The following is a 23,605-nucleotide window of genomic DNA, read 5'->3' as shown; positions in this document are numbered from 1 at the left end:
ATAACATGGTCCAAAACATCGTCTTGCCTCTCCAAAAGGTCTTGGCAAACTTTGACTCTCCTTTGCTTTTGTTCATCAGTGAGCTCCTTCAGGACCATTTTTGCACACACCTTTCTCATGCCAAAATTTTCAGTTCAGATTTTCCTGTTTCTCTGTCAATGTTTACTTGGTCTGCTATGCTTCTCACAGTCAGCCGACGATTTTGACGCACAATTCGTTGAATTTTTGCAATGTTTTCACCAGTTCTGCTCATCACTGGCCACCCTGACCTCTCTTCATCAGTGATGCGTTCTTCTCCCCTCAGAAAAATGTTTAATCCATTTGTACCCTGCTGTTTTCTTCATGGCATTAGCCCCATAAACTTGGACTAACATGTTCCTGCTTTCACTTCCACTCTAGCCAAGTTTAACAAGAAATTTAATGTTTGTTCGTTGCTCTAATTCAAGCTCAGACATTCTCACTATGGCACACAAAAACACACAACAACAATAATTAACGCCACTGAGCAAGACACTGCCACATGCCGACAAGAACACAGCTGTGAGACACTGATATACCAAGGTTATGAAACCTTACCAAGCTCTTTGTACAGTGCTGCCAATATAAGCTCATAGTGGCAAGTTCACAAACTTAATTGTCAGACCCACATACTCCAGGCACTGTGCTAAGTGTTTAACAAGGTCTGCCAGTTATCAATTTATTGCCTCTCAGCTCCAAATTTACCCTTTTTGTCTGCTCTATGAAAATGTAACTAGACCCTTTAAAATTTTTCCTTTACCATCCAGTCGATGTTAAGCTTTATGAGTCGAGGGTCCTGGAGAGACATTGCAGGAGGAAAGGGTTATACTCCCTGTTTCTAGTTTCTCCAGCACCTGGCTCTTGCAATCCATGGTGACCAGTGGCTTCCCTTGGCATTTGTCCTTCCCCCATAGACAGTTTGGTAGCAAAGCCTCCTATGAGACACTTCCCTATGAAAATCTTATATGATCACAGGGATCTTGGTTATTCATTCTTTATTATTAATCTTTTCCTGGTACTCTAGGGGCAGTTTTCTGGCAAATTCTGCCAATGCGTCAATGTGTCCCCACAGCAAGATCGCTGCCATTTAGTGAGCCACAACTTGGCCCTTTTTAATAAGGTTTGAATGAAGAGAGAGGAAGGAACTCTTCCTTGGGAGCTATAATGAGGATTATAGCTTAATGCCCATAAGAACTCTAGGTAATAGATTATTAACTCTATGTTACAAATGAGAAAACTGAGGCATCATATAAGATCCTATAGATAAAAACTGATGAAACTCAAATTTAATCCAAGTATTTTAGTTCCAAAGCATGTCCTTGCAACAACCGTGCTATACTGACTTCTGAAATATTGAGTATATTCACACAGATTCACAAAAAAGGTGTTGGAAGAAAAAGCCAGTACATTTATATGGTAGCTATCTCAAGGTAGTGCATATTGCAAGTGTCTTATTTTACTCTATGAAATTTCCAGTTTTCCTTCAATACATAAATATTAATTTTTTAATCAGAAACACCTACATATTTAAGTTAAGAATGAAATTCTGAGGAACCCTTTCTAGACCAAAGATGTTTATTTCAGTTTTTACATGAAGCCGTACTACCAATACAAAAAAGTGCAGACTGAAACTTTTCTGTTAACAAAAGACATCATTATTTCTACAGCCTTTGCTTCAAGCCCTTTTCTGATGTACAGCTGCAATATGTATCACTGAAAACATAATTCCAAACTTCCATAAGATCCGTGCTTACAATCCATTCGGAATCAAGGCAAGAGTAACTATAGCTAAATTTTAATTTGCATAATTACAATCCCATACAAATAAAAAAAAATTCATTATGGTGATGCTTAGCCTGGCTCCAGTATGTATCATTCCCCAGACTATACAGCTAATATTATTAACAGTGCAGAGCAAATTTATAATAGGCTTTGCAGAAGCTAAACTATGAACATTATTTCCCAATTTTAAGTTATGTAAAGCTATCCATCACTTCTTTTTCAAAAGCCTCTTTTTCAAAAAATCTATTTGTCCTGAATTCTTTATATCACATGTGATAACTTGTTCTCCACTTTTCCATTGATTATCTTACAGTCTGTGACATTTTCCCTTTCTTATCTCTGAAATATACAATTCCTTCATGGGGGTGCCTGCCAGTCTGGAAGAATCAATCTCCTAATATGCCTGATATTCTTACCCCCGGATGGTTCCATGTCAATAACAAAACGATTATTTTTTTACTTTATAAGAAAAAGACATTACTTTTATGTTTTATTTAAAAACTGTAGTTTTCCTATATGTTTCTATGTATATTCTGGCAACGCTTTTGGAGTAATTATCTCTAAGTTAAAAACAAAATATAAGCAGACATTTTAAAGAAATTTGAAATCACTTAAGAGAACATCAGGTCAAAGTTCATTGTCTTAGAACAGTAGGGATCATTAAAGTGTATGTTAGGTATGCAAAAACAGGTTTTAGCTTTTTGTATTCAAATTTAGACTACTGTTTTCAACTGTCCCACAGATTATGAAGTTTGTGAGAATCTCATGATCATAGGGATATTGGTTATGCATTCTTTATTAATCTTTTGTTTGTACTTTCATCATACATTCAATTATTCAATGAAACATTTATTGAGTCAGAAATAATGGCTGGAGAAGTGAAATATATATTCAGCTACTAGATGGTTAATACAAACGTAATTTGTATATTACACATATGAAGACAACATAATATAATTTTTATAGTAATATCTTTATCTCCATGCTCAAATCACTTAGCCATCTGTGGCTGAAAGGGTTGCCTTAATTCTTGCCTTATCTGTATTTCTCTATAGTTTTTTTCATTGTCCAGTGTCTGCTTCTTGCTTCCTCATTGCTCTTACTGGTCACAACCCAAGCTAGAAAAGTTTTCATATGTAAAGACCTCACAGAGAATTCTTACCAATGTTCGTAATTATTTAATTTAAATGTATTTTTCTAATCATATTGATACAGAGGTTTTGCTTCCTGTGATATGTTTTGCTAAATAAGTATACTAGGGGCCAGCCGAGTGGCTCAGTTGGTTAAGAGCTCACTCAAGAGTTTGAGCTCTGAGCAACAGCGGTTCAAGACCTGGCCCGAGCTGAGCAGCCACTGAGCTGCCAACAGGTAGCAGGATGGCTCAGCTAAAAAAATAATAATAATAATAATAAAAAAAAATAAGTATACTAGATCCTTATTACCAATAAAGGCTTGTTTTTTAACTGTTGAAGTTATTATTGCTTTCAGTGTATCCTGCTTTTGTCTTCTTGATTGTTCCTTTTTCTAAGGATCTGAGGGGCATATTCCTCTTTTTTTGTTGTTGGAACAATAACTTCAAGGTCAATCCTCAGTAGTAGGGGATCTCTCAGTGCTTAGAAGCAGTGAGTGTCGTGATACTTTCTGGAGTAGATTAGAGGTGGCCTTAGTTTGCATCTTCAGCCAGGTCTCTTGGATCATTCCTTCTGGGAGCCCAGGCCAGTCCAGTAAAAAGCCCAACTATACCCCGAAACCACCACCCTGGCGATGCTACATGTAGATGCTCTGGTCAACAGTCTCAGCTGAGCTCAGTCTTCCAGTCATCCCTGCCAAGGTGACAGAAAGATATGCAAATGCAAGCCACCTTGGACCCTCCAGACCAGCTTACTCATTGACTGAACACCGCCCAGTGACTTCTATTCAAGCCATGTGGAACAGAAGTCATCCAGACCAGCCTGAACTCCTTTCTTACAAAATCACAAGATGTTAGAAAATGGTTGTTCTTTAAGCCAGTAAGTTTTGAGGTAGTTTGTTAGGCAGCAGTTGGTAAGGAGAGCTGTCTTTTCTGACTGTAGCAGTTTGGTGGTTTTATTCTTTAAACATTTCATACCCATTTTCATGTCAGCCACACTAATATGGTAGAGATTATAAAAAATTCTGCTTTCTACAGAATCAGTTGGGATGCAGAAACATTTGTTCTTCAGGTGAAATAGGATTTTAAAATGTCCAGTTGGCCATTTTATTAAGTGAATTCACAGATTCAGTTCAACTGGAAAAAAATATTCCCAGGCAGAAGAAATGGATTCTTCATAGACTAAAAGCTGAAGGTGGTACCCTTGCTCAGCTTTTTTTAATAAAGAATAAAAAAAAACATTTCTTCAGGGTTAGGGCAGGGTAGATGAAGGGACATTAGGAAGTCAGAAAAGTTCAAAGTGCATTAAGCAATTTATGAGTTTATCAGATAACAAAATTCCTGATTTCTTCAAGTCCTTTGATTTTTTTGTGCTTTTTTTTCCCCTAAGAAAGCAACGTGTTTCTTGCCCTGCCATCATCACTATTTCATACTTGCATATGTGAGATAAAATCTTGCCTCCTAAGCTGAAGATAAGAAGAAATGTGAAGAAGTGTACCAGAATATGAGCTATCATTTCTATCTGAATTTGAAAGATGAGCTCATTAGATTCCTTATCAAAGAACACAGCCCACTGCTAAGATCACTGCTCTTCAAAGTAGTGATTCCCCAATCAGCTATGCATCAGAATCACCAAGGAAGTTTTTCAAAATACTTTTTGCTGAAAATTCTGATGTGGGATCTGAAAATATGTATATCTGTATTGGGCAGGACTCTTTTAATGTAAAAAATAAATAAAGTAAAATAAAATAAAACAGGAAAATCAACTCAAACTGACTTAAGCAGAAAAAAAAGGGAATTTATTAATTTATATAACTGAATAGTCTACACTTTTAGATGTTTCTTGGGGTACACGTGCTACTTCTAAGTAACATGAATAGTTTCAGTTCTTTGTTTTTCGGCTGTAGGACTTATCTATTGACTTCCCACAGTGGAAGATGAGTTTTTCACCAATCTCTGTCCCTTACATGCCTCCCCAAACCCCTCCCCAACCATGATCAGTCTTCCATAGTTTAAAGTATTGTTCAATTTCCATAGCTATGCAATTGCTGTTTATATACAAGCCATGTAAGTAAGTACTCATTTTTACTACATATACAAACTCCCACACTCTCTTAGAAGTGTTAATCTTCTCTCAGTTTGTTTAAACATGTTAAGTCTTCAATGAATTTTATCGTTTCTTTCATCTGGACCCTTTGTCCTTTAAGATAGCTAACATCTTGGGATCTCTCTTTGACTCTCTTTTCTAATCACTTTCTTGCTTTCTGTCTCACATGGCTTGATCTTTCTTTCTTTATTCCTTTATTTTGGTATGTGGAAAACTATCTTGACACACTGCAGAGCTGAAAAATATTGTTAGATACCCTTAATTGTGATAGATTGCTAACTAAATTTAGAATTATAAACTGGAAATCTTCTTCTCTTGGAATTTGAATGCAAATCGTCTTTGTCTTCTAGCTCCCATCTTTCATCTTTTATTTAAAACATGTTTTTTTCTCTTTAGAAGCTTGTAGGCTCTTATCTTTTCTCCCAAATATTTGAAATTTCACAACTGTATGCCTTGCTTTAGATCTATTTTGATCCATTTCTCTGTCACAGGACTTTATAGTCTGAAAAATTCATGACCTTTAGTTCTGGGAAATATCCTTGAATTATTTTAGTGATTATCCTCCCTCAGTTTCTTTTGTTCTCTATCTTTGCATCTATGATTACTAAAAACTTGGACTTCCCATACTGATTCTCTTATTTTCTTATCTTACTCAATTATTTTCCATTCTTTGTCTTGTGCCTTATCTCCTGGAAGATTTCAAATTAATAATCCAAAATTCTAATGAAGTTTTTCATTTCTACCATTGTTTTTAAGTTCCAAAACTCTTTTTGTTTTCTCTTTTAAAAAAATTAATGTTAATTTTTTACAGATGAACTCTTTTCTTTTTTCATCTGAACTTTATGTTTTTGTTTAGTTCTTATTTGTTTATTTTTACATTTCCCCTCCCTATATGGCTTCTACCAAGTTATCCTATATGTTTAGATTTCTCTCTTCCATGCTCAAGGCTTCCCTTAAACCCCCAATGTCCCCTGATTTTCTAGTGGTAAATACTATGACCATTTGCCAAAAATCCTGTTTTCCCTCCCTGTTAGAGTATAGTAGATGGGCTTCTATGATGACTGCCAACATTCCTCCCATCCCTGTCTACCTCTCCTCCCTTGAAGATGGACTGATCAACAGAGTGCAGCAGAAGTGACACTAGTTTTGGACATAAGCCTTAAGAGTCCTGGCAACTTTCATTTTAATTCTTTTGTAATATTCTTACCACCATATAAGGAAGCCCACCAGGACTGCTGAATAATTATTAGCCACAAAAAGGAAAACACTGTGCTCTGATCAACAGCTGACACCAACTGTCATTTCTGGGAAAGAGGCCATATGTTGGCTGTTTCAGCCTCTGCTGAGCTCTGAGTTGAATGCAGCCACCTCAGTGATTCTGGCTGACACAACAGAGAGCAGAAGAATCACTGTACCAAGCCTATCCAACCTCTAAAATCATGACGAATGATATTTCAATGCATATTGTTTGGTCGCTAAGCTTTGGGGTAATAGATAACTGATGTAGTGGGTGTTATATATTCCCACCTTACGACATTAGGCTTATCCATATCACATGCTCTAACCAATGAAATGTTAGCAGCAGTGACGGCTGTCATGTCTGAGCTTTAAACGTCAGTGCATGGTTTGTCATGCTCTTTCCTATCTGGAAAATGTCAGCAATATTCCAGATAGAGGCTCTTCCCCAGAAGCCTAGGTCTCAAAGTGAAGCTAACTTTGAGCAGAGCACTGCATTTTTGTAAGCCATTGAGATTCAGAGATCATTTGTTATTCCAGCATAACCTTGCCTTTTCTGCCTTATGCAGACACCCAAGAGCCAGTGGGAAACTTGTGCACAATGACAAGTGTGGGATTCAATGTAGGGTAATCTTCCAGGTGCTCTCTAGCTCCTTCAGAAGTGAAGGTCTTATTTCACCAGCTGCTAGGTGTGCTGCCAGCAGACAGCCCTCAGTTGTCATTGCTCTCTGGAAATGGCCCTCAATGAGAGACAACCCTCACCAATGTCATGCCCCTTTCTTGGGGGCAACCTGCATTTAGTGATTAGTCAGCATAAAGCCATAAATTGTCATAACGCAGGCCAGCTTTGAAGCATCAGCCCTACTTCACATCTCCCATGCTGCCAGCTTGAGATGTGATCACAGCCCAACTACCTCTCCCCAATCATGCATTTTACCCTTTTCTTCTTTTCCTAGGTGTGTTTTCTGCAATCAATCCCTAGTTAACTTTCGACAAGGTAATCTCCATTTCAGAGCCTATTTTCTGGGGAAACTAACCTACAATAGTTGTGGGTTTTTTGTTTTGTTTTGTTTTTTTACCTTCTATTATTTAAAAAATATTAGGGAGGATTTAATATCAATATCTTTAGGAATTTATATTGGATTGGTTGAATTCCTCAATAAAGAATTTTCTAATGCCATGCTTAAGAGTCTAGGTCAGGCTGTTAGTGCTCTGGGAGCTGAACTGCAGTAAAGACTGTTGGGTATTGACAAGTATACTACTTTCCCAGCCTTCACTTTAATATCCATATTTTCAGTACATGATCCTGGCTCTCAACTGGGCCCAATATCCTCTAGGCTAAAAGCCTTTGGATTTACTTTCCAGGAGGAATAAACTCCCTGCCTTCTGCTTTGATGGGGAAGAAGCAACAATCCAGTTGTGTGGGATGAGTCAGAGGACCTGGGAGCCTACTTCTACTTAAAGGTACTTTTAGTCACTACAGTTTTTGCATTATTTTTACTTTCATGCAGAAGTACCTAGTGCCACCAATTTCCAAGTCTACAATGCAAAGCAAGTGGTTTTGCAGCTTTCCACCTCTTTTCAACTTCTAGAGCTTTGTTATCGTGGTCTCCTCTCCCAATTCTCTTACCCGTGTGTATTTATGACTTCTTTTTATATGGCCATATCCATTTATTCTCATTTTGCAGGGTTCAGAAATAGAGGGAAATATGCATGTTTTTATCAACCATCTTTAATTAGGAGTTCCACATATCTTTCTTTCCATATAGTCATTAGAATTATTGAGTCAATTTTCCTGTAAAAAAAAATCAAAAACCAAAAAAACCTCTATGGGAATCTTTACTAGAATTACATTTAAATTCTAGATTAATGTAAGGGAATTGACATGATGCTGAATCATTTCATCTAACAACAAAGTATACCTCTCCATTTATTTAAGTCTTTTTTATGTATCTGTTGAGTAGTATAGTCTTTTTAATATGAGTCCTATGTTTTTAAAAGTGTATTCCTAGTTTTTTATACTTTCTGTTGATTTCTATCAATGGTATCTTTGATTCCTTAATATTTAATAACTGCATTTGCTTATAAATTGGGAAAAGATTGAGTTTGGGATATTAATTTTATAATTGGGTATCTTTCTGATCAGACTTTGTTCATAAACGGGAATGTTTTCACTAGAGAGAAGGGAGACCATCCTGTCTCAGAGATTATATAAGTGACAGCTGAGAGATGGCAGACAAGTCATAGGGGTCACATGAGAAGTTTTTCTACAGGCCACTCTTTCTAATACCTAATCTAAGGTACTGGAATTCAGTCTCAGGATTCCACTGTGGTCCCTTGATTTTTACTGACTCTACGAACCATGGCTTGGGTTTTCTTGGATCTTGCTGAGACATCTTAGGAGTAGCTAATATTTTCACAAAAGAAAAACAATCTTTGCTTTTTCCTCCTAGCCCATCTGTGTGAGTCCTCTAATTCAAAGATATAAGCTAATGAAAACTGTAGTAGTATGTTACCAAAAATGGTCACAAACATCCCTCCCATATCATATGACCATATACCATGTGACTTTGCCACTCTTCCACAGAGACTGAGTCTTATTTTCCTGGTTTCACCAGTCCCTGTGCCATACCAATTGTTAAACATTTCGAAGAGACCCCTGCTCAATTTATTCAGCTTCAGTCAGTTGCTGATCCTGGATCATTGTGCTACATAATCTTCCCTCACTGGAAGGAAATGGGGCCATTTTGAATGGTTCAAAAAGCATCCTTCCTGGTGGCTATCTAGATAAGAAATAGCACTATTACCACTGAAGGATTTCACTAGACCAACTTTTAGAAACACCTTTGCAATTTTGTAAAACATCTATTAATCAAAGGACACCTTGGTGCTTTTAACTCAAGACTTGCTAGTATATTGTGTAACTGCTCCTCACCTCTCATTATCGCATATTAGATGTGAATTCAAAGGGTATAGATACATGACTATTTAAAAATCAAATAAAACCAAATAATATTCCAATTCAGGTAGTTAGCATCTAAAAAAATCTTTTGTGTTTGCTTAGGCAGCTATGTATTTTATCAGAAGTTTTGCTGTGTTTACTATGGGAAAAGCTGAAACAGTTGTTATAAGATTATTTTAGTACAATAGTAAAAGTATTTTAATGTGTTATAATTGCAGAGTCCTCTTAAAAGTTGTTAAAAAAATCTCAAAAATGATAACATTGTAATCCCTGGCTCTACATTAAGAGCCATATTCTTCCCAAGACACTAATGCATATAGTGGAATAGTAATAATAGGTACTTGAAAATGTGTACTCAGGGAAGAATATAACCTTTTAAAATTACTTACAAATGGAAATCCGTGCACTAGGGTTGCCAAAACACATTTCATCACAACTAAAACTAATTTTCTATTTTTGCAAATATAATTACAAAAATGCCAAATGAATTCCAAGTAGTAAACTTAAGATAAAGTTCCCTAATTTCACGTTCACATAATATCACGGATGGTGTTTCATAAACTATTTCTCTAGCACAGTAGTTTTCAAACTTTCTGAGAGAGGTGGAGCTCATCTTGAAATAAAACCTTATGAAGACTAACTGGCATGAAGCCAATAAAAACAATAAGCCTTCTCTAGTTAAAGAGATGAGGGAAGGGCCTAGAGTCCTGCCGGACAGACTGTCTGACTCCTAATTCTACTAACCAGCTCGTTTCAGAGAGGTTCATGAAGCACTTCTGAGAAATTACAAATACTTTTGAGACACTTAAAACCACAAATATCTCGTTTGTTAGGTGTTTAATTTATATATATATACATACATATATATATTTTTATATATGTGTGTGTGTGTGTGTGTGTGTGTGTATATATATATATATATATATATATATATATATAAATAATAATGAAAGTAGGGGAACCCTAAGGATTGTAACAAAGACATAACAATTTATTCTCTCACCTGATATAACCACCTGGAGGCAGGCAAGCAGATCAAAATACGTATGAAAACTCCAAAAAGTTGAGCAGGGACCTAAGCCTCTTCTGTCTTTCTGCTCTGCTATCTCAGTATAGGCTACCATCCTCAAGGTCACCACATGTTCCAAGATGCTGCCAGATATCCATTTGTCTTCTCTTTATTCCAACAACAGAAAGGAAGAGGGGGAAAACGTTCACCCTAGCCATGTATCTCCCTGTAAGAAGTCTTCTCACGAGTTGCTCCCAATAACTTCTAATTACAGATTATTATCTTCTTTATTTCATCAATTTCTTATAGTTTTCAATGTATAGCTTCTTCATCTTGATTAAATTTATTCCTGGGTATTTTATTCTTCTTGATGCAATTGTAAATGGGATTATTTTCTTAATTTCTCTTTCTGATAGTTCATTGTTAGTGTATAGAAACAAAACTGATTTTTGAATATGGAGTTTGTATCCTGCAACTATACTGAATTTGTTCTAACAGTTTTTTGGTGCAGTCTTTAGGGTTATATATATATATATATATATATATATATATATATATATATATATTATATCATCTGCAAATAGTGACAGTTTTGCTTCTTTTCTGATTTGGATGCCTTTTATTTCTTTCTCTTACTTAATTGCTCTGGATAAAATTTCCAATACTATGTTGAATAAAAGTGGTGAGAGTAGGCATCCTTGCCTTTTTTCTGATCTTAAAGGAAAAGCTTTTAATTTTTCACTACTGAGTATTATGCCAGTTGTGAGTTTGTTATATATGGCTTTTATTACTTTGAGGTACATTCCCTCTGTACCCACTTTTATGAGTTTTGGTCATAAATAGATGTTGAACTTTGTTAAATGCTTTTTCTGCATGTATTGAGGTGATCATATGATTTTTATCCTTCATTTTGTTAATTTGGCATATATCACATTGATTGATTTACAGACGTGGAACCATCCTTGCATCTTGGAATAAATCCCATTTGATCAATGTGTATGACCTTTTAATGTCTTGTTGAATTTGGTTTGTTAATATTTTGTTGAGGATTTTTATATCTGTGTTTATCAGGGATATTGGTCTGTAATTTGTTTTGTTGCTTATTTGTTTGTTTTTCTTGTGCTGTCCTCTGGTTTTGGTATCAGGACAATACTGCCTTCGTAAAGTGAGTATGGAAGTGTTCCCTCCTCTTCTATTTTTTGGGGAAGGATTGGTATTAATTCTTCTTTAAATGTTTGGTAGAATTCACCAGTGAAGTCATCTGGTCTTAGACTTGTGTTTGTTGGGAGGTTTTTTGTTTTCGTTTTTCTTACTAGATTACTGGTATATTATAAAAGGACACAGCTCAGCAACTGTTGGGAGGTTTTTGATTACTTATTTAATCTCCTTATTGTTATCAGTCTGTTCAGATTTTCTGTTTCTTCATGATTCAGTCTTAGTCCATTTCTCTTGAAATAAACCCAAATATTAAAGTGTCTCCTCTGTGTCATTTTAAACCATAGTTTCAATTCCATTCACCATACATTCAGGGCTTCATGATAAATGCAAACTGTGGTCACGGGGTGCTATTTGTAGCAATGGCTTTGTTTCTGACCTACTCCTGTTCTGCTCCAGTTTCTTTCCCACTCCAATTTCTGTCCTGATCCTGATACCCAGCTACCTTTCCTGTTTGTTACTCTGCTCTGCCTTAGGACGCGACCTTTGTGCTTGCTTTTCCAGGTTCCAGTCAGTCATGCCTTTGTCTCCTATTACTTGAGAATACTTTGATGAGCTGACTGTATCCTAATGTTGCTATATTCCACTCAGCACTGAATTTCTTGCACTGAACGTGCGTGGAGAGAAGGAAATGCCAGCAAAACCCACTCAACATAATTAGATTTTATTTGAAAACTAACTATGGATTAAGAAACTACCTGGAAAAGCAGTTTGTTTAAGGAAAGACTACCAAAATATAGGCAAGGATGATGATGTTGAAACAATCTTTGGAAATAATGTCTAATAAGTTAGGCAATTTTCATAGATCTACAAAAGGCCTGAACATCTTTCTTTCGGGGCAACTCTAAAGGGCCATCTTAGTTCCAGAGTTCCTTGGAAGATCTGCTGAGGGCTTTGTTGCAATACTGAAACATTCAATACATTCCTTTGCCTAGTTCTCCTGCCACAACCCCCTCACCCAGGTGTTGATCCGAAGGGCATTCCCCAATAAACTTCACACTTCCCCTGGAATCTGAGTGATGACAAAAAGGTGTAAATTAAAATTTTATTTTGATAAAATAGCTACATCCAAAAATTCAAATTTGAAGATACAATTCTTTTGGTAAAGAAATACTTGTTTTTGTCTAAAGGCTTTGAAGAAACCTATCTCTAAAAACAAAATCAATCCCAAAGTGGAGAATAATACAAAAAAATATATAAAAAACATTTTTTTACGGGGGGAAAAAAGAGATTAGGGATAAATAATCAGGAAAGAAGAATTACTTGAAATCCAAGAGCAGATAAAACTTTAAGAAGAAGGCATTATCTGAAGCTGTTTATTGGATCTGAACTATTTAGATAATTGAGTGCAGAACTTGGTTGGGTAAAAATAGCCACAGAGTGACTCAAAAAATTTAATTTTGGTGGCTGGGTCCGGGTTAGGATTTTTCTATGATCACATATTGCTCTGCAGAGATATTGAACCTGGAAGAAAAACACTACATGCAAGATGTGAAAAGAAGCAAGAAGATAGAGAAACAAATCCAAAATAAACCAAGTTAAGGAGTTAGGGCAAAAAAGAAAATACAGCCAACTTTACTAGTTTTTTCTGTTTCCTCTGAGAGGAAAAAATTGCCCTAGAATTTGATTTTTGGAGTGTATGTGCTCAGTTCACGCCCAAAATGTGTGTGTGCACAGAATGGTTCAATTAGGGCTCAGAATTGAATATTCATATATTGTCCAGACACACAGTCACTACGGGAACCAGGAAGTCAGGATACTGGTGGTTGTGGGGTGGTGCTGCTGTTGATCATGGTGGTGCAAGGTAGTGGAGGTGATTGTGGAAACAGTAGTAGTTGTTGTGTTGGTAGCAGAGGTGGTCGTAATAGGAAGGTCTTGATAGTGTGTTCCTTGTCGTAACTAGCATTCATAGGTATTGAGAGATATGTCAGTGGGTAGCCTGAGAAGCCCTGAAATCAGATAATAGGGAATTGGTTGTAGAGATGGCTTTTAGCTAGGAGCTGGATCGTTTTTACAAGCTATAGATAGATTGTGGACACATGAGAGAAAACCAGACTTTGGGTGAAAACGGTCATGAACGTGGCCATAGAGAGGGAATCATATCCCTGAACATTTTGGATGTATGTATCACCTCCATGTTTGGAATCACCTCTAGTGGGCTCATTCCTTCCTTTCTTTGCCTCAAAACCTGGCTTAAAATACAAGGCACGTGACCTCAGAAAGAATGGAGAAAGGAAGCCTGGTCCTGAAAACATCATTTCCATCTGCCTTTTTGGTCTTTGAGATTTGTAAATTTGATCATGTTTTCCCCCACCTTAACATTCTTCAGTAGCTCTCTAATTCCTTTAGAAAAATGTTAACAAGATCTTGTCTTTATGGATATTACAGTAGCAAATCTACATTGCTGTCATCCAACACATCTTCCTCTCTCTTTGGAATGTGAGTGCCTTGGGAGCAGGGGCCGTGGGTCTTTTTTTGTGTGTGTGAGGATCTCAGTGCCTGGCTCCTACCAGGTATCAATTATCATTTATTAAAGAACGAGTGGGAGTCATTCCCTTATCACCCATCCCTGCTGTGTTCAAGGTTATTAATTACTTAATAAAAGTGAAACAACAGAGTAGAGGGGCAAATGTGCTTTAAATCAAATAAAGCCCAGGACACTCCTTTCTGGCTTCAGTTACCCAGTACCAGGTTTCCCTGGGCTCTAAATTCCACTGGTCTTTTGAGTGATCGCAGAAGAGTTCTTAGTGTAGCCTCTTCCTCCCCTCCCAAAATTACACGATGTGTCTATGTAAAAAAAAATTTTAAGAATAATTCAGTGAATCTGCATGATATAAATATATATGCACACATACATATATATATATGTGCATATTCATATTGCATAATACTTACATGCATTACTATAATACATATATATCAAATTAATCTTACCTTATACTAAATATTATAGTATTATCCATATAAGCTCAGCCTATATAATATAAATGTTGTAATTTATATTATATGTAATCTAATGGCAATATAAAAGAAAACAGCCTCAAAATGTAAGTGATATCAATATAAACAAGCCCATGTAGTTGAGCAAACTACAGCAAGTTTTTTCAATAATTGAACTATTTTATAAAGACTATGGCATGTATCACAGAGATATAGAGCCAAAATTCAGGGAATATTATTAAAAGGCAAAGCCCTTTAAAGTACAAACTCAAATATTCTCTTGAAATAATGTTACTGATATGTTAGTTTCTCCAGTCAAATTTTTCACCCTGCCCTTTTCAATTTTGTGATCTCATTACTGAACCAAGAGTACTAATGTACCATGTTCATTCATTTTATATACTTTTTAATAAATCATAATATCTATGTTCATGAAATATGTCATTCTCTTACGGCAAAGATAAGACCCTTTCAGTGGGTAATTATTCAGTCTATGGATAATTTGAATCTTTCATATTTGTGTGTATGTGTGTGTGGTTTGTGTGTGTGTGTGTGTGCACATGTGTGTGTATGTGTGTGTTTTAATTTCAGTAATCATTATAACAACAGGAAGATTAGTAACTAACAGTAGGAATGCAAAGACTTTAAAAGTTATAGGAATAATATAATGTAGCATATAGTTTTGAGGTATTTCACTTCTCTATTCTCCTCTTCTTTACTCTTTTCAGCCAGTTTCAAACTTCTTCTAAGTAACCAACATTTTAAAGCTATAAATAATAAAGCAAATCTAATAACTCATTTCACACCTTATCATGAATTAACTTGATAGGTGGCCTCTGGCTGACTGATTGCATTTTTAAAGGGAACTTTGGGAAAGAAACACATTTCAAACCCACTATTTTTTCTGCTCTTATGTATTCACTTTGAAAAGATAGATCCCATATAAACTGCAGTTGTTGCTACATGTACAAAAAGATGCAAATAACTTCAAATTTAATAAAAAGAAAACAAACTGCAAATTTCATTTGGATTATGTTTTGGATTATCTAATATTCTTGATTTCCATAAGTTAAAGTATATAGTTAAAGAATTCTTCGATTAGATGAGAAAACCTATAAGAATTTTGAGAAAAAAATAATAGTGAGAGGGCACCAGTTATTAAAACGTATTATAAAGCCATAATAATTAAAACAACATGATATCTATATAAGAAATGAGACAGATGGGACATGATCGAACAACAGGCTCAATACTATGTGACTCTCATATAGGATAACAGAAGCATTATCAGTGTCAATGAGGGTACTTTTGTTGTGTTGAAGCTTTGATGAAGTCCCAAATATCAGAACCCAGGGATATTTCATTCACATAGTCTAAACAGTAGAACCAGGCATATCCTCACAGCGCTTACTAAGAAATGCAACACGGATCCTGACACCTTTCACGTATCATCCACTTCCAGGACCATTAAAAAAAAAAAAAGAGTAGAAATTCAAAGGAGCGTTTTCAGAGTGAGGCTTTCTTTAAAGAACACTGCACATTTGCTAAAGAGTACTTTATGTTTCTCCTTTGCTCCTCAGAGTGGGCAGTCTTGCTTCTTCGCTATCTCCCCCGACAAGTGAGAGGAGCTTCAAGAGAATCCCTCACCAAGTCTGACTGGTCTGATAGAAGAGCTGCATTTCATTACCCAGGCTGGGTGCCTGATGAGCTGTATGTAAAACTTAGCTCTTGCCTGGTGCAGCTCTTGAAACAAAGCATGGTGAGAAAACCTTTAGGGAAACTCGATCTGGGTCTTCTGGAGTTTGGTGGGCACAGAGATTACTACTGTCTGACTCTCCCTTAGAGATGTTTGAATGTGAGAGGCTGTTAGAATTTCCTGTGACCAACCACAGGTCCAAAACCCATCTGCAGATTTGGGTGCAATTGAGTTGCAGAGTTTTTCTGTGGTGCCATTTAGGCAACTTGGAAGGTAGTGAGTCTAGACTAGTGGCATATTGAAAGGACTTCCTGAAAGAACTACCTGCTTGGATGAGGGGGACCCTAGCAGGAAGAGGCTGTGTGGGGTGCACCAGAAAAGCAGGAGTGGAAGAGGAATCTTATGAGGTCAGTAGGAATGTATATCATCCCATAATGGGCAGATGTCCAAGGAGTCAGAGTGGAGGAGGTCTCCAAAGAACTCACTAAATCACCACATCAGAGAAGGAGTTAGCCTTTGGACATCTGCCATTGAAGACAGTTTTCAACATCCAGCCAAGTAAAAAGATAATCTTGCTCCTTTTCATCTCATTCCCGACTTTTAACCCTTAACTTGGGTGAGCTAGAAACAGCAGTGAATACATGGAGAGAAGTTAGTGAATAAAACCAACAGTATCCATCGGACCTGGGAACAAAGAGGAGATACTTTAAATTGAATGTGAGATGACATTTTTACACATTTTTTTGGATAGGAATTGTTCATACTCGAAAATGAGGGCTATTCATACTTCACAATGGGATCCATGGTGGTTTTAAAATACGTCTGCAAATTATTCGACACTCTTTTAATCAAGAGATAGAGTCTGTGGCCCCTCGCCTATACCTGGTGAGACTTTGCGACTGTCCCGATGAATGAAGGGTGGCATAAGTTGCACTGGGTGACTTCCAACGCTACATCAGATGAGGAATGCAGTTGGCGCTTGCTCTGGGATCCTTCAGCTACCATGTGAGAAGTTGAGCTATTCTGAGGCCATCATGTGCAGAGACTGCAGGCAGAAATCATAGTGAGAGAGAGAGAGAGAGAGTGAGTCTCATTGATTGCAGTCTAGGGAGTGACAAGTGAGGTGAGTGTACAAACTGTAAGACTGTGGGGGGGGGTCACAAAGAAACACCCAGTAATCAAGATACATCATATTTTAGTGCAATATTAAAAATATTTTTAAAAATGTACATGATGAATAAAACATCAACATGTTAAATAAAGACAAGATCACTATCCCTGATTGTTCCTTTGGCTTCTAACTCCAATATGGCTCAGCAAGGCACTGTTCCTCACCCAACAGACTGGAAGCGACACGAGGAAACTTCTTGGGGTGATGGAAATATTCTACATTTTGGATTGGTTGGTGTCTACCTGGACGTATATAACTATTGAAAGTTATTGAAATGTACACTTAAGATGTGTACATTTTATTGTTTGCAATTATGCCGCCTTCTCTGTGTGTATATGTCTTTTAGAATGGGCATGTGATCCAATTCAGTCTCAGGAATGTTGGAGAAGGTTTTGGGGACAGAAGTTTACTCGCTTTTTAAAAGACAGCAGCTGCAATGGATGATCTCTGGACAGCATTCCGTGTGAATGTGAGAGCTGGAACTTCTCTGGCTATCTGTTCACTGGTCTGAACAGGAAGCTGACACATGGAGACAGGCAGAGCTGAGAGAAATCAGAGCAATGAGGCCAGAGCCCTAAGTGAACTATGCCTGGTCACTGAGTTTACTCTGGACCTTTCTAGTTACATAATGCATCATCCTTTTTATTTTATAAGCCAGTTTGGGTTGGGCTCCCTATTACAAGTTCAGAGAGACAACCGGAGAAAGCAATTAACAGAAGCAGTGAGGCAGTAGAAGTCCTGAAATAAACAGAAATGGAGTGTAGACAATATTCTAGGCAGTACGTCCCACCTACCAGGCACTGTGCTCTTATGATAAAGAACAGTATATGAGACAAAACAAGATTTCTGCTCTCATCTTACATTATATTGGGTCTTCAGAAAAGTCGTGATGTATTTTGTTTATGTTTTTCAAAGGTCATTTATTTATATAAAGAACAAAGATCAATCAATGATATATTGCCTGTTTTGTTCGATAACCTTTTGCCATCTTTCAGTGAGCTTCATAATTCCTCGTTCATAGAAGAACCTGTCTCTATTTGTGAAAAACTGAACAAAGTGCTGATGTACAGCCTCATCTCAATTGAACATTATACCACGCAAGGAGTTTTGAAGAGAGCGAAACAAGTGGAAATCTGACGGCGCAAGGTCAGGCGAGTATGGTGGGTGTGGCAACACATCCCATCCAAGCTCCAATCATTTTTGACGGGTGATCAAACTTGTGTGTGGTCTCGCATTGTCGTGATGGAACACAACTCCTTTACAATTAACAAGCTCTGGACGTTTCTGGATGATGGATTGTTTCAAACTGTCCAATTGCCGGCCGTACACATTAGAGTTGATTGCTTCATTCCTTGGTAGGAGTTCGAAAAACATGACACTTTTAAAATCCCACTACAGTGAGAGCATAACCTTCCTCTGATGAATTTCTGCTTTCGATGTCATTTGAGGCAAATCATCACGTTGGGACCAAGACCGTTTGCACACCACATTGTTGTAAACAATCCACTTCTCATCACCAGTTATCAGTCGCTTCAAAAAAGGATCATTTTCTTCACGTTTAATGAGCACATCACAAATGTTTACACGCACCATCAAATGAACTTCTTTGAGTTCATGTGGAACCCAAATATCGAGCTTGCTTACGTATCCCACCTTTTGAAGTGGTCATGAACGCTTGAATGATGAATGTTCAATGTTTCTGCAATCTCTTGTGTCATGTAATGTGGGTTTGATTCGATCAATGCCTTTATTTTGTCGTCATCAACTTCGGTGGGCCTCCCTGACTGAGGAGGGTTGTTGAGATCAAAATCACCAGCACGGAATTTCATGAACCATCGTTGGCACAGACATCCTTATAGAGCGTTGTCACCATAAACTTTATGCAACTTTTCACAAGCTTGACGCGCGTTCTTCCCTTTATGGAAGTAAAACAGTAAAATATGGCAAAAATGCACAGTTTGATCTTCCATCTTCAACTTCTTGTAAAATCTCCAAAACTCAACCAAATTGCTCAATTTTGTTTTAGAATGAAGCTAGAACCGTCAGCTGTCAAATGACATAGCAAAATAACATAGATGCAAATGACTCTAACATTTCCAAAAATGAACTACTGCCATCTATTGCAAACATGTGTCATGACTTTTCCAAAGACCCAATAGCTGGATGTGGGGGACAGGAAGAAGGACAGCGATAATTGTAGAAAGTGATAAATACTATAAAGAAAATAATATAGGGTAATGTGGAAGGGGCTAGTATGTATGTTGAAAAGCCAGAAAAGCCTTCTCTGCAGAGGTGATATTTGATGTGTGACCCAAACGAGGAGATGCCAGCTGTCTAAAGCTCCAAAGAAAAAGCTTTCTTGGTAGAGATATAGCAGCACATTCCTGAATGACAAAAAAACAGAGGAAATAGTAGAAACGCCCTAAGAAATTTAACGTGCACGTAATCCTCCTGGAGATTGGGTTAAAATGAAGATTTTGATTCAGTAGTCTGGGGTGATGCCTAAGATTCTGCATTTCTAACAAGCTCCCAAGTGGTGCACATGTTTCTGGTTTATGGACCATACTTGGGGTAACAAGGCCCTGGAGAATTGTTCCCCAAAGTGTGGTCGACCATATGGTCCACAAAGAAATTAAAAGTTTCCTTTAAAATCTTCATAGCAATTTAACAATGATACAACATCCAAACATGTAATCATCTTCCTAGTAATTCATTTTAGGTGCACTGGTCAGTGATATGTTGGAAATTATAAACAAGAAACCTGAGTCTTCACAGTTTGAGAAGCACTGCCCGAGTGCCTAGAGCACTACAGGTGGAGGGACCTAATCCATCTACTAAAGCTGTGGAAGAAGCTGGGAACGTTGAAATATCAGGTACAATGGAGAGTGGAAATAAAATGTCAGGTGCAAAACATAGGGATTGGAACAATCAACATAACCATCGTGACTGCTATCACATATACATAAAGACAAGACACATGAATACATACAAACACAGAGATTTACAGAACCCCTCTGCAAGCCAGCCATCTATTTCTGAAACACCCAGACATGTTCTCTCTAAACACACCAAATGGCACTGAAAAAAAACTTCCTCATTCTGGAATTTAGGGGCTCTTGTGTGCAGTGCTGCTCCCTCTAAAATAAAGCACAAGTCAACAAGCCTTCTTGTGTGAACAGTGCCTAGAGCTGTTCATTGCCTCATTATTAAGTAGAACAAAACACGAAGGATCACAGACTTGCAAGGAACCAATTTAAACAAACATTGTTAGAGGCAGGAGAAAAGCAAGATAAATAGAGGCAGGGCTACTCTGAGTCATAATAATGGTAGAAGTACAAAGACTCTAAGAAAACCTGGTCTCTAAAGCTTCATCCTCTGAAATGACCTTCCATTTCGCTCTGCATGCTGTCGTAAAACCAGAAACATGTCATATTTCTCAGTGAGGCTCACCTATGGAAACTCTTGTCCTCTTTATAGTCCTAACGATTCTTTAACAAACTCCCACTAACTGAGGTAATCTCAGTGTGTTCCTTGAAACTTGAAAGTACCCATCGAGCTCACTGCAAATGGCTTATTATTAATATGTCTATTTCATGAGTTTAAATTATTTTAGTTGCCAATAACAGAAAACCCAATTCAAACTAGTTTAAGAATTAAAGGAGATTTTTTTTTGGCTCATATAAATGGGAATACATGTGATGGGGTGGGCTTCAGATAATGTGTGATCCAGTGACACAGTGGTTAGTCTCAAAAGCTCAGTTTCTTTTCTCTATTTTTTTTTCCATCACAAAGTAGGAGTATTAGCAAAAAGACACTGGTGCAACCTAAACGTTTTCATCTTTTCATCATTGTTATTGCTATTTTTTCTTGTTTTTTTGCTGGAATAACTGACGTATACCCTCATAACATTCATGAACCAGAAAAAAAAATTTGTAGGAGAGAGATTCCAAAATGCCATTCTAGCTTGTGTTAACTTGAGTAGAGATTCTGAAATAGTGTTTGGCTGTGTTCCACCCAAAAAATAACCTGTCCCAATGCTTTCCCCCAGGATTTCCTCACTGCACCAGAATGTTGTGTGTACAAAAGCAAATGGATTCAAGGTCAGATGGTCATGACCTCCCGGTGCCTTTTCTTTCTCCCTTAGAGAGATGAGACCCAATTAGACACACTGTAGCTTTCAGTGCCTCTATTCTTCTATAAACAGTTTGTTATATGAATAGACAGATAACTACATATTTTCAAAAGATACATAATTTTTACATTTTCCTCATGCCTGAGATTCTTTCTTAGCCATTCCCTCCTCCTAATAGTTTTCGCCTACGTGTAGACATACTCGTATCCTCAGACTCATTATCCTAACATTATCCTCTTTCTTCTTCTTGTTTTCAAACTTCTCTGTTTCAATGGAGAAAAAGTTAAAGACTGTTTAAAATGTCTATTTTTTCTAACATTGAACAAACCAAAAAATTGTTTTAAAAGTATCCAGACTCTTTTATTTGAGAAACTAGAGGCCAATTGAAACCTTAGTTTCAGTCAGCCAATGGACAGAATATAAAAATCTTTCTGTAAACTATAATAATCAGAACTGCATATATGTTATATATTAGATAATCTGTAGGCAGAGGGAGACCCAAACATGCCATCTAGTTTGCCCTTAAATGAAGCATTAGTAATAAGAGTCACAGCTGATGAAAGGTATAGAAATAGTCTTCTGTCCCACAATTAGAACTACCCCAAAGTCAGTCTTTGGGAAAGGATTTAGTTCACACAAAATGCTGACCCTGAAGCCCTGCGGTGACACCAGTGAGGGATGGTCTGTCATCCACAAAGACTGTGTGCTTGGGAGGCAACTAAAAGGGTTCTCTGTATTTTAATGGATCAAAGTGGAATTTCCTGCATCCATCTTTCAAGCAAACATTAAAGGTTTTGAGTAGAGAACTTGGGCTTTTCACCAGTTTCAGAGTTGTAGAGGAGCTACACACGTAAAATAATAGTATGTACTTGATGTATGTTTGTACTTGTTAAATTATGATAAAAATAATTTAAATCAATTCTGGAAGTCCCCATTTTTCCTTACGAAAAATGGTTTGAACATTACTCAACTTTGAGAAAAACAAGTTGCTGTGGAAAATGTCTCACTGAGGTTAGAGCTAATGCAAACATTCCTACTTCCTTCATCTTCAGATCCCGGAGGCTGTGATTGACATGGAATAGAAAGAACTATTAATTGATGTAAATGAAGTGCGTTTCAACAGAGAATGACAGTTCTACTTTATCTGCTTTAGACTTTGGCTTTCTCTGTAAGATTTTACTTCAACTTTTTAAAATGTTTTTAAATAGTGCAGTACATCACACTGCTTTGTTACTTCTAGAAAATCTCAGGCCTCCTGGGTTAGAAGAAGCAGAAGAGGGTAGATAGAGCACCAAATATGTGGGTTACCTTCAAACGGGGAGCTCCTGGGCGGAATCATCCTCTAGTGCTGGATAATTTTATGGAAAAACTAATGTATATGAATGTCCTCTGATATACTACTGTTTGAAATGGGCACGTAGGATTCCCTTTGATAAATGAGACCAGAGCAATATTCTCATTTATGCACTTGCAATAAACCAGGGAGTTAAACTCCTTAAACTTGCCTCTAATTCAGTATTTTGAGCTCTTTCCCTATGGCTCAATAGAACAAATGTCATTTTATTGTTTAAGATCCTCATAATACCTTCAGTAGCTAGTTATGGAATTGCTCTCCTTCTGTACTTTTCCTAGCTGCTAGCATTCCATGAACTTATTTCCTTTGCCTTTGAGTATGACTAGATTGGAAAATGACAAATGGAAGTGCTCTGCTATTCAAGGAAGTAGGGATCCTTTGGAATTTCTAAGCAGTAAGATAATGCTTTCCAAATGCGATGACTTGAGATGACTCTATAGCAAGAACACAAGGGTATGTAGACGAATTGCTCACTCTTGCAGTCATCGATTCATCCCATGCCATTTAAATATTAATTGGGTGTGAAACATTTGCTAGGCTCTGAGAATGAAATGGTGACTTGGTCCCTGCTCTTGTGGACTTTATGGTCTAAGGGGGAAGAGAGACATTGCATAAGTAATCACAAAGCTAAATATACAATTACAAAGTAGGATGAAGACTATGAAGCAAACGTATAGGGCACAATTAGAATGGATCACAGTGGGTTTATCCTAACTTGTGGGAATCATGGAGTAGTGTCCATTCGCTGGTAGTGCCATTCACTGAGACACTGAACTGTGAATGTGAAACATGACCAGACCTGAGCAGAAATATCATGGTTCCATTTCGGATAATCTGGGTTTGAGACAGGCAAA

This window comes from Hipposideros armiger, unplaced genomic scaffold, assembly GCF_001890085.2.
Source record: "Hipposideros armiger isolate ML-2016 unplaced genomic scaffold, ASM189008v1 scaffold_717, whole genome shotgun sequence".
In the NCBI taxonomy this organism is placed as follows: domain Eukaryota; kingdom Metazoa; phylum Chordata; class Mammalia; order Chiroptera; family Hipposideridae; genus Hipposideros; species Hipposideros armiger.
Note: the sequence above shows the minus strand (reverse complement) of the source record.